We start from the raw sequence: 12,648 nt of genomic DNA on the forward strand, positions 1-12,648 counted from the left end.
CTCCCTTTACTAATGTGCCTATGCCCAACATTGCTATTTCCGTGTGTGGTTCCTCCATTACTCCCCAGCAACACGCCCGCTGTCTTGGGGTCATACTTGATTCAGAGCTTTCATTCACCTCCCACATCCGATCACTGGCTCACTCTTGTTATCTGCACCTCAAAAACATTTCTAGAATTCGACTCTTTCTTACTTTCGACTCTGCAAAAACTCTCACTGTTTCTCTTATTCATTCTCGTCTGGACTATTGTAATTCTCTACTAATCGGTCTCCCTTTTACCAAACTCCCCCCTCTCCAATCTGTCTTTGAGTGCTGCAGCCTGGATCATATTCCTCACCAATCGTTACACAGATGCCTCTACCTTGTGCCAGTCATTGCACTGGTTATCCATCCACTCCAGAATCCAATAATCCAGTAAAAACTTATTACCCTCACCCACAAAGCATTCCATGGCTCAGCACCACCCTACATCTCCTCCCTCGTCTCAGGAGGGGTTTACAGTGTGGCTGTAGCAGAGCCGTGTGTGTATGAGGTGTACGGAGAGCAGAGCTGAATGTGTACGAGGTGTATGGAGCGGAGCCGTGTGTGTATAAGGTGAGCGGAGCTGTGTGTGTATGAGGTGTACGGAGCGGAGCCATGTGTGTATGAGGTGTACGGAGCAAAGCTGTGTGTGTATGAGGTGTACTGAGCAGAGCCAGGTGTGTATGAGGTGTGCATAGCAGAGCCGGGTGTGTATTAGGTGTACGGAGCAGAGCTGCATGTGGATGAGGTGTACGGAGCTGAGCCACATGTGTATGAGGTGTACGGAGCGGAGCCGCATGTGTCTGAGGTGTACAGAGTGGAGCCACATGTGTATGAGGTGTATGGAGCGGAGCCGTGTGTGTATGAGGTGAGCGGAGCCGTGTGTGTATGAGGTGTACGGAGCAGAGCCGCTTGTGTATGAGGTGTACGGAGCCGAGCCGTGTATGTATTAGGTGTATGGAGCGGAGCTGCGTGTGTGAAGTGAGTGGAGTCGTGTGTGTATGAAGTGTACAGAGCGGAGCCACTTGTGTATGAGGTGTACGGAGCAGGGCCGGGTGTGTATTAGGTGTACGGAGTGGAGCCGCTTGTGTATGAGGTGCATGGAGCGGAGCTGCATGTGTATGAGTTGTACGGAGCGGATCTGCATTTGTATGAGGTGCACGGAGCGGAACCGCGTGTGTACGGAGTGGAGCCGCGTGTGTACAAGATGTACAGAGCAGAGCCGCGTGTGTACTAGGTGTACGGAGCGGAGCCGCATGTGTACGAGGTGTACGGAGCGGAGCCGGGTGTGTATTAGGTGTACGGAGTGGAGGCGGGTGTGTATTAGGTGTACGGAGCGGAGCTGGGTGTGTATGAGGTGTATGGAGCAGAGCCGGGTGTGTATGAGGTGTATGTAGCGGAGCCGCGTGTGTACAGAGTGGAGCCGTGTGTGCAAGGTGTATGGAGTGCAGCCACGTGTGTAGGAGTAACTATGTGTGGCCATTATACGGTACGCAGTATCATGTGCGGCCATTATACAGTATTGAGCACTGTGTGTGGCCATTATACAGTATGGAGCATCATGTGTGGCCATTATACAGTATGGAGTATCATGTGGGGCCATTATACAGTATGGAGCATCATGTGTGGCCATTATACAGTATGGAGCATCATGTGTGGCCATTATACAGTATGGATCAACATGTGTGGCCATTATACAGTATGGAACACTATGTGTGGCCAATGTACAGTATGGAGCATCATGTGTGGCCATTATACAGTATGGAGCATCATGTACAGGCAAAATACAGTATGGAGCACTATGTGTGGCCAATATACAGTATGGAGCATCATGTGTGGCCATTATACAGTATGGAGCATCATGTGTGGCCATTATACAGTATGGATCAACATGTGTGGCCATTATACAGTATGGAACACTATGTGTGGACAATGTACAGTATGGAGCATCATGTGTGGCCATTATACAGTATGGAGCATCATGTACAGGCAAAATACAGTATGGAGCACTATGTGTGGCCAATATACAGTATGGAGCATCATGTGTGGCCATTATACAGTATGGCGCATCATGTGTGGCCATTATACAGTATGGAGCATCGTGTGGGGCCATTATACAGTATGGAGCATCATGTGGGGCCATTATACAGTATGGAGCATCATGTGGGGCCATTATACAGTATGGAGCATCATGTGGGGCCATTATACAGTATGGAGCATCATGTGCAGCCATTATACAGTATGGAGCATCATGTGGGGCCATTATACAGTATGGAGCATCGTGTGCCGCCACAATACAGTATGGAGCATCATGTGTGGCCATTATACAGTATGCAGCATCATGTGTGGCCATTATACTATAAGGAGCAATATATGGGGCTCATTATTCTGTATGGAGCACTGTGGTGCCCAGAATACTGTATAGAGGACTATACTGTCTGATTTATGACCTATTGTAGAATGTACAATAGTTATCACTCATGTAATGTATGGGGGGACTGTATATGAGATGGGAGCCCTATAGGGGGGCTGTACTGTATATGTGTTTGGGGGGGACGCCGTTTTGAAGTTCGCCTCAGGCAGCAGTGTGGCTAGGTTCACCCTTGTATGTGCTTATTGTTATGCTGTAATTTCTATTGTATCTACAAGTCCCCTCTAAAATGTAAAGTGCTGCGGAATATGTTGGCAATATAGAAATAAAATTATTATTTTTATTATTGATATTCCCTAACTCACCTTTATTACATGCTGTTAGTCCCCCATGATATAATATGATAGCTGCAAAATATTATGAGGAGGTTTTTGCCGTCACCCACAAGATAATACAGTCTTCTGTGTCTGATTCAATCTTCTGCAATGTGTATAATGGAAGAAGGCATTTTGTTAGGCAAATTGAATCAAAGTTGATTGACATTGCATGCAGTTATTTAGTCTGTGATCTGCAAGTACACTCAAATCCTTCTTTGCAAATGACTCTCCTAGTTTTATTCCCCTAGAACATACAATGTCCTCATATTATTGGTGCCCAGTTGCATAACTGTACATATTCCCACATGAAACCTCATCTGCCACATAGATGCCCAAACATTCAATTTGTAAAATCAGTTTGTTACATATGACCATCTTCCATAGGATGCACCATATTTTATAGCTTGCTGTCTTGCAAAATTAGAAAAAACACTAATAATCCAGTCTTCTTTTTAATTGATAAGTTTAAAAATAGTGGACCCAGTACTAGTACTGAATGGTGACCAGAAAATTGCCCACACGGAAATTTGCCAACACAGAAAATTGCCCACATGGAAAATTGCCCACACGGAAAATTGCCAATTGCAGCATCACAAAGTTTCAGATCTATGATATTTGAGGTGCAAGGTGAGGATGTTCACATGATATGAGAAAAATGCCCACAGAAAATTGCCCACAGACTGAATTATAGCTTAAATGCTCTGCAGGACAGGGGGATAGTATGCAGGAATACGTCAGATGCTCTGCAGGGCAGAAGAATAATATAGAATTATAGATGAGATGCTCTGCCGGACAGAGAATAGTATAGAATTATTGGTTAAATGCTTTGCAGGACAGGGGGATATTATGCATGTATATGTGAGAGGCTTTGCAGGGCAGAAGAATATATACAAAGCTATAGGTGAGATGCTCTGCAGCACAGAAGAATGTCAGCGAAAATTGCCCACACAGAAAACTACCCACAAGTTTTTTAAGAACAGATTATTAAGGAGGTCCAATAACAACAATAACTTCAGTTTATTAAACAGTCATTGCACACCTGCAAATAATTAGCCGCCGGGTGATTGTCCTGGACTTCTATGGGCTCCATTGAAATACAATACAGCACAACACAGGCAGCAAAGAAAATGCAGAATGGATTTCAACAAAGGTCTCTGGGCCCAGTTTACTTCTCCAGATTCTACAGGTTCAGTTCACTCATCCCTAGTCCCAGGGTATAGATTCTGTTCTTAGAAGTTGTCATTCCACTGTGTTAAAGATAGTTCCATTCTCATTGTGGTGTGCATGGGCCTAGAGACTCTTATTCAAATCCACTCTGCATTTCCTTTCATCCTATGCCTGCCTGCATCTGCAGTATACACTCACCGGCCACTTTATTAGGTACACCATGCTAGTAACGGGTTGGACCCCCTTTTGCTTTCAGAACTGCCTCAATTCTTCGTGGCATAGATTCAACAAGGTGCTGGAAGCATTCCTCAGAGATTTTGGTCCATATTGACATGATGGCATCACACAGTTGCCGCAGATTTGTCGGCTGCACATCCCAAAGATGCTCCATACAAGGCAGGATGGATCCATGCTTTCATGTTGTTTACGCCAAATTCTGACCCTACCATCCGAATGTCGCAGCAGAAATCGAGACTCATCAGACCAAGCAACGTTTTTCCAATCTTCTACTGTCCAATTTCGATGAGCTTGTACAAATTGTAGCCTCAGTTTCCTGTTCTTAGCTGAAAGGAGTGGTACCCGGTGTGGTCTTCTGCTGCTGTAGCCCATCTGCCTCAAAGTTCGACGCACTGTGCGTTCAGAGATGCTCTTAGGCCTACCTTGGTTGTAACGGGTGGCGATTTGAGTCACTGTTGCCTTTCTATCAGCTCGAACCAGTCTGCCCATTCTCCTCTGACCTCTGGCATCAACAAGGCATTTCCGCCCACAGAACTGCCGCTCACTGGATTTTTTTTCTTTTTCGGACCATTCTCTGTAAACCCTAGAGATGGTTGTGCGTGAAAATCCCAGTAGATCAGCAGTTTCTGAAATACTCAGACCAGCCCTTCTGGCACCAACAACCATGCCACGTTCAAAGGCACTCAAATCACCTTTCTTCCCCATACTGATGCTCGGTTTGAACTGCAGGAGATTGCCTTGACCATGTCTACATGCCTAAATGCACTGAGTTGCCGCCATGTGATTGGCTGATTAGAAATTAAGTGTTAACAAGAAGTTGGACAGGTGTACCTAATAAAGTGGCCAGTGAGTGTATGTGTATGATACATAACTACATAGGATCTGTTCACTCTTAGGCTATGTGCACACATTGCGGATTTGCCTGCGGATATTTACACACTGAAACCGCACCTCTTGGCAGAAAACGCAGGTGCATTTTTTATGCGGTTTTGGTGCGTTTTTTTATGCTTTTTTTGCGTGGTTTTGATGTGTTTTTTGATGCAGATTTGTATGCGTTTTTGAAGGCTAAATAAAGATCTCTTATTGAACAAAAATAAATAAATTTGTGATGTAATTTATTGTCCAAACTACTCTTTTACGTTTGTCCAATCCAAACTCCATTACACACAGATAGATAGTAGATAGAAGGAATGAGATAGATAGACAGACAGACAGACAGACAGACAGACAGATAGATAGATAGATAGATAGATAGATAGATAGATAGATAGATAGATAGATAGTAGATGGAAGGAATGAGATAGACAGACAGACAGACAGATAGATAGATAGATAGATAGATAGATAGATAGATAGATAGATAGAAGGAATGAGACAGACAGACAGACAGACAGACAGATAGATAGATAGATAGATAGAAGGAATGAGATAGACAGACAGATAGATAAATAGATAGATAGATAGATAGATAGAAGGAATGAGATAGTTAGATAGATATATAGATAGATATATCTAAGTATCTATAGATATATCTATCTATAAATAAATCTACAGATGGATAGATCTATAGATAGATATATCTATAGATAGATATATCCATATCTATCTCTATAGATATATCCATAGATATATAATAGCAAGGCCGATGTTTATTAATGAACAATATGTTATTTTTGAAAAAAACGGGAAAAAATTGGCGTGGGCTCCAGCGCAATTTTCTGCACCAGAGGGGGAAAGCTGATGGCCCGGGGCATTATATTTGTAGTCTGGGAATGGGGTAATACCTGGGGTGGGCAATATCCATGGCCCCTCTCTAGGCTATGAATATCAGCCCGCAGCTGTCTGCGTAGCCCTTCTGGCTATAAAATATAGGGGGACCCCATGTCATTTTTTTGGGGGGTCCCCCTATTTTAATAGCCAGTAAAGGCTATGCAGACAGCTGCGGGCTGATATTCATAGCCTAGAGAGGGGCCATGGATATTGCCCACCCCAGGCTACAAATACCTGTAAGATGCACCAATTCCGGCACTTAGCCCCTCTCTTCCCACTCCCGTGTAGCGGTGGGATATGGGGTAATAAGGAGTAAATGTCACCTTGCTATAGCCAGGTTAATAATGGAGAGGCATCAATAAGACACCTATCCATTATTAATCCTATAGTAGTAAAAGAGTTAAAAAAAAGACACAGCCAGAATAAAGTATTTTAATATTCTTAATTTCACCATACTTACCATACTCGATCGCCTGCAAAAAATTAAAAATAATAAACCAACCGTATACTCCCTGTCCAATGCAGTCCAATTAATAACGAGTGTCGCATGATGATCTCCTCTATAGAACATGGACATCTCATGAAGTCACCGCTCTGTAGGGCCTCCCAGTGATGAACTGACAGGAGACAATGGCTCCTGTAGTACATCACTGAAGAGGTTACCTGAGTTCAGGCTCTCACTTTATGGCAAAGCTGTATGGGAATTTTCCCACACAGCAGTGCTGCAAGTGAGAGTAGGAACTATTTTTCACAGCGGCAGAGGGATACAGTGTGGAAGGATACCTTCCGTCATTGTATCGCCGGAGCCCCTGGAGAGCGGTCGCATCAGCTGATGTGGCAGCTCTCCACTGGAGATTGTTGTGGGACACTCATACTAATTGGATTTATGCGGCTCAGGGAGTATATTGTTTGTTTATTATTTTAATATTTTTTACAGGTGAGCAATGGCTTCGGGGATCAAGGTGATGGTGAGTATGTACTCTATGTTGTATGCACTGTATGTACTGTATGTACTTTATGTTGTATGTACTGTATTTTGTATGTACTGTATGTACTGTATGCTGTATGTACTGTATGTACTGTATGTTGTATGTCCTGTATGCATGTACTGTGTGTTGTATGTACTGTATGTTGTATGTACTGTATGTACTGTGTGTAGTATGTAATGTATGTACTGTATGTTGTATGTACTGTATGTTGTATGTACTGTATGTACTGTATGTTGTATGTACTGTATGTTGTATGCACTGTAAATACTGTATGTTGTATGTACTGTATGTTGTATGTACCGTGTGTACTGTATGTTGTATGTACTGTATGTTGTATATACTGTATGTTGTATGTACTGTATGTATGTACTGCATGTGGTATGTACTGTATGTTGCATGTACTGTATGTACTGTATGTTGTATGTACTGTCTGTTGTATGCACTGTATGTACTGTATGTACTGTATGCTCTATGTACTGTATGTTGTATGTTGTATGTACTGTATGTATGTACTGTATGTTGTATGTACTGTATGTATGAACTGTATGTTGTATGTACTGTATGTTGTATGTACTGTATGTTGTATGTACTGTATGTACAGTAAGTCGTATGCACTGTATTTTGTATGTTGTATGTACTGTATGTATGTACTGTATGTTGTATGTACTGTATGTTGTATGTTGTATGTACTGTATGTTGTATGTACTGTATGCTCTGTGTACTGTATGTTGTATGGTGCATGTACTGTATGTTGTATGTATTGTATGTTGTATGTACTGTATGTTGTATGTTCTGTATGTTGTATGTACTGTCTGTTGTATGTACTGTATGTTGTATGTGTGTATTTGTTTTTTTGTACACTTGAACACAGTAGCCGGATGAAGGTACTATACTGTCCCATCATCTGGCTACCTGTCACTGTAGCAGGTATAGTCAGATGGGACTAGTAGTCCCATCGGACGATGCCTGTTGTGAATTCCGTTCTTGAACTCCCTCCTGTGGTCATGAATGATACTTCGGCGAGTTCTGTCCATGGACTCCCTCTGGTGGCTGTGAGTGGAACTGCTGGTTCTGAGGTTGCTTCCTCAGCTGCCCTCGTTTGCGACTGGGTTGGCTTCTCTATTTAACTCCACTCAGATCGTTACTCCATGCCAGCTGTCAATGTATTAGCACTGGTTCAGATCTCTCTCTCGGATCATTCTGATGACCTGTCTACTCCAGCAGAAGCTAAGTCCCTGCTAGTTCATTTGTTGTTCATTGTGTACTGAATATATTTCTTAGTACTTGCTAAGTTCTAGTCCAGCTTGCTAACATGATATTGCCTTGCTAGCTGGAAGCTCTGGGTTGCAGAGTGGCACCTCCGCACCGTGAGTCGGTGCGGGGATCTTTTTGCACACTCTGCGTGGCTTTTTGTAGTTTTTTGTGCTGACTGCATAGATCCCTTTCCTATCCTCAGTCTATCTAGTAAGTCTGGCCTCCTTTGCTGAAACCTGTTTCATCCCTGTGTTTGTGACTTTCCTCTTAACTCACAGTTAATATATGTGGGGGGCTGCCTTTACCTTTGGGGAATTTTCTCTGAGGCAAGGTAAGGCTTATTTTCCTATCTTTAGGGGTAGTTAGCTCTTAGGCTGTGAAGAGGCGTCTAGGGAGAGTTAGGTACGCTCCTCAGCTATTTCTAGTGTGTGTGTTATAGGATTTGCGGTCAGCAGAGTTCCCACTTCCCAGAGCTCTTCCTGTCTTCTAGTTTAACCATCAGGTCATTCCAGGTGCACCTAACCACCAGGTCCATAACAGTACAGCTGGCCCACAAAGTGTTAATGCATCTCAATAGAGGGATAAGAGAAGTTCTGAGACCATTTTTTTTTCTCTGCAGTGTGTTTTGTCTTTCTTTTCCCCTTAACCTCTGGGTGGTTCAGGACTCAGGTGTAGATATGGACATTCAAGGTCTGTCCTCTAGTGTTGATCACCTCACTGCGAGGGTACAAAGCATTCACGATTATGTAGTTCAGAATCCTATGCTAGAGCCTAGAATTCCAATTCCTGATTTGTTTTTTGGAGATAGATCTACATTTCTGAATTTCAAAAATAATTGTAAAGTGTTTCTTGCTTTGAAACCCCGCTCCTCTGGTGACCCCATTCAGCAAGTAAAAATCATTATTTCTTTGTTGCGTGGCGACCCACAAGACTGGGCATTCTCCCTTGCACCAGGAGATCCTGCATTGCTTAATGTAGATGCGTTTTTTCTGGCGCTTGGATTGCTTTATGACGAACCTAACTCAGGCTGTGGATCAGGCAGAGAAAATCTTGCTAGCTTTGTGTCAAGGTCAGGATGAAGCGGAGGTATATTGCCAGAAGTTTAGAAAGTGGTCTGTGCTTACTCAATGGAATGAGTGTGCCCTTGCAGCAATTTTCAGAAAAGGTCTTTCTGAAGCCCTTAAGGATGTTATGGTGGGGTTTCCCATGCCTGCTGGTCTGAATGAATCAATGTCCTTGGCCATTCAGATCGATCGGCGCTTGCGTGAACGCAGGGTTGTGTGCCATTTGGCGGTGTCCTCTGAGCAGAGGCCTGAGCCTATGCAGTGTGATAGGACTTTGACCAGAGCTGAACGGCAAGAACACAGACGTAAGAATGGGCTGTGTTTTTACTGTGGTGACCCCACTCATGCTATCTCTGATTGTCCTAAGCGCACTAAGCGGTTCGCTAGGTCCGTCACCATTGGTACTGTACAGCCTAAATTTCTTTTGTCCGTTACTCTGATTTGCTCTTTGTCGTCCTACTCTGTTATGGCATTTGTGGACTCAGGCGCTGCCCTGAATTTGATGGACTTAGAGTTTGCCAGGCGCTGTGTTTTTTTCTTGGAGCCCTTGCAGTGTCCTATTCCATTAAGGGGAATTGATGCTACGCCTTTGGCCAAGAATAAGCCTCAGTACTGGACTCAGTTGACCATGTGCATGGCTCCTGCACATCAGGAAGATGTTCGCTTTTTGGTGTTGCATAATTTGCATGATGTGGTCGTGTTGGGTTTGCCGTGGCTACAGGTCCATAATCCAGTATTGGATTGGAAATCAATGTCTGTGTCCAGTTGGGGTTGTCAAGGGGTACATGGTGACGTTCCGTTGTTGTCAATTTCTCCTTCTACTCCTTCTGAAGTCCCTGAGTTTTTGTCGGATTACCGAGATGTATTCGATGAGCCCAAATCCAGTGCCCTACCTCCTCATAGGGATTGTGATTGTGCTATTAATTTGATTCCTGGTAGTAAATTTCCTAAGGGACGACTTTTCAATTTATCTGTGCCGGAACACGCCGCTATGCGGAGTTATATAAAGGAGTCCTTGGAGAAAGGGCATATTCGCCTGTCGTCGTCACCGTTGGGAGCAGGGTTCTTTTTTGTGGCCAAGAAGGATGGTTCTCTGAGACCTTGTATAGATTACCGCCTTCTCAATAAAATCACGGTCAAATTTCAGTACCCTTTGCCTCTACTGTCTGATTTGTTTGCTCGGATTAAGGGGGCTAGTTGGTTCACCAAGATATATCTTCGAGGGGCGTATAATCTGGTGCGTATTAAACAGGGCGATGAATGGAAAACAGCATTTAATACGCCCGAGGGCCATTTTGAGTACCTGGTGATGCCATTCGGGCTTTCTAATGCTCCATCTGTGTTTCAGTCCTTTATGCATGACATCTTCCGAAAGTATTTGGATAGATTCATTATTGTATATTTGGATGATATTTTGGTCTTTTCGGATGATTGGGAGTCTCATGTGAAGTAGCTCAGAATGGTGTTCCAGGTTCTTCGTGCTAATTCTTTGTTTGTGAAGGGGTCTAAATGTCTCTTCGGAGTTCAGAAGGTTTCCTTTTTGGGTTTCATTTTTTCCCCTTCTACTATCGAGATGGATCCTGTTAAAGTTCAGGCCATTTATGATTGGACTCAGCCTACATCTGTGAAGAGCCTTTAGAAAATTCTTGGGCTTTGCTAATTTTTACCGTCGCTTCATCGCTAATTTTTCCAGTGTTGTTAAACCGTTGACTGATTTGACCAAGAAAGGTGCTGATGTGGTGAATTGGTCCTCTGCGGCCATTGAGGCTTTTTGGGAGTTGAAACGCCGTTTCTCTTCGGCCCCCGTGTTGTGTCAGCCAGATGTTTCGCTCCCTTTTCAGGTCGAGGTTGATGCTTCTGAGATTGGAGCAGGGGCTGTTTTGTCTCAAAGATCTTCTGATGGCTCTGTGATGAAGCCATGTGCTTTCTTTTCTAGAAAGTTTTCACCTGCTGAGTGTAATTATGATGTTGGCAATCGGGAGTTGTTGGCTATGAAGTGGGCGTTCGAGGAGTGGCGACATTGGCTTGAGGGAGCCAAGCATCGCGTAGTGGTCTTAACGGATCACAAAAATCTGACTTATCTCGAGTCTGCTAAGCGGTTGAATCCTAGACAGGCTCGATGGTCGCTGTTTTTCTCCCGTTTCAATTTTGTGGTTTCATACCTTCCGGGTTCTAAGAATGTGAAGGCCGATGCCCTTTCAAGGAGTTTTGTGTCTGATTCCCTGGGAGTTCCTGAGCCGGCTGGTATTCTCCAAGAGGGGGTAATTCTGTCTGCCATCTCACCTGATTTGCGGCGGGCGCTGCAGGAGTTTCAGGCTGATAGACCTGACCGTTGTCCAGCGGAAAAACTGTCCCTGATAGATGGACTAGTACAGTTATCTCTGAGGTTCATTGTTCGGTGTTGGCTGGTCATCCTGGGATTTTTGGTACCAGGGATTTGGTGGCTAGGTCCTTTTGGTGGCCTTCCTTGTCACGGGATGTGCGTTCTTTTGTGCAGTCTTTTGGAACTTGTGCTCGGGCCAAGCCCTGCTGTTCTCGTGCCAGTGGGTTACTTTTGCCCTTGCCAGTCCCGAAAAGGCCTTGGACGCATGTTTCCATAGATTTTATTTCAGATCTCCCTGTCTCTCAAAGGATGTCGGTCATCTGGGTGGTTTGTGATCGCTTCTCTAAGATGGTCCATTTGGTACCCTTGCCTAAATTGCCTTCCTCCTCTGATTTGGTTCCACTATTTTTCCAGCATGTGGTTCGTTTGCATGGCATTCCGGAGAACATCGTGTCGGACAGAGGTTCCCAGTTTGTTTTAAGGTTTTGGCGGTCCTTTTGTGATAAGATGGACATTGATTTGTCTTTCTCTTCGGCTTTCCATCCTCAGACAAATGGCCAAACCGAGCGAACTAATCAGACTTTGGAGACCTATCTGAGATGCTTTGTTTCTGCTGATCAGGATGATTGGGTGACCTTCTTGCCATTGGTGAGTTCGCCCTTAATAATCGGGCCAGTTCGGCTACTTTGGTTTCGCCTTTTTTTTGTAACTCTGGTTTTCATCCTCATTTTTCTTCAGGGCAGGTTGAGCCTTCGGACTGTCCTGGTGTGTATTCTGTGGTGGACAGGTTGCAGCAAATTTGGACTCGTGTAGTGGACAATTTGATATTGTCCCAGGAGAAGGCTCAACGTTTCGCCAACCGCCGTCGCTGTGTTGGTCCCCGACTTCGTGTTGGGGATTTGGTTTGGTTGTCATCTCGTCATGTCCCTATGAAGGTTTCTTCTCCTAAGTTTAAGCCTCATTTCATTGGTCCTTATAAGATTTCTGAAATTCTCAATCCTGTGTCGTTTCGTTTGGCCCTTCCAGCTTCTTTTGCCATCCATAATGTGTTCCATAGGTCGTTGTTGCGGAGAT

The sequence above is a fragment of the Ranitomeya variabilis genome, chromosome 1 (genome assembly GCF_051348905.1).
Source record: "Ranitomeya variabilis isolate aRanVar5 chromosome 1, aRanVar5.hap1, whole genome shotgun sequence".
Taxonomy (NCBI): domain Eukaryota; kingdom Metazoa; phylum Chordata; class Amphibia; order Anura; family Dendrobatidae; genus Ranitomeya; species Ranitomeya variabilis.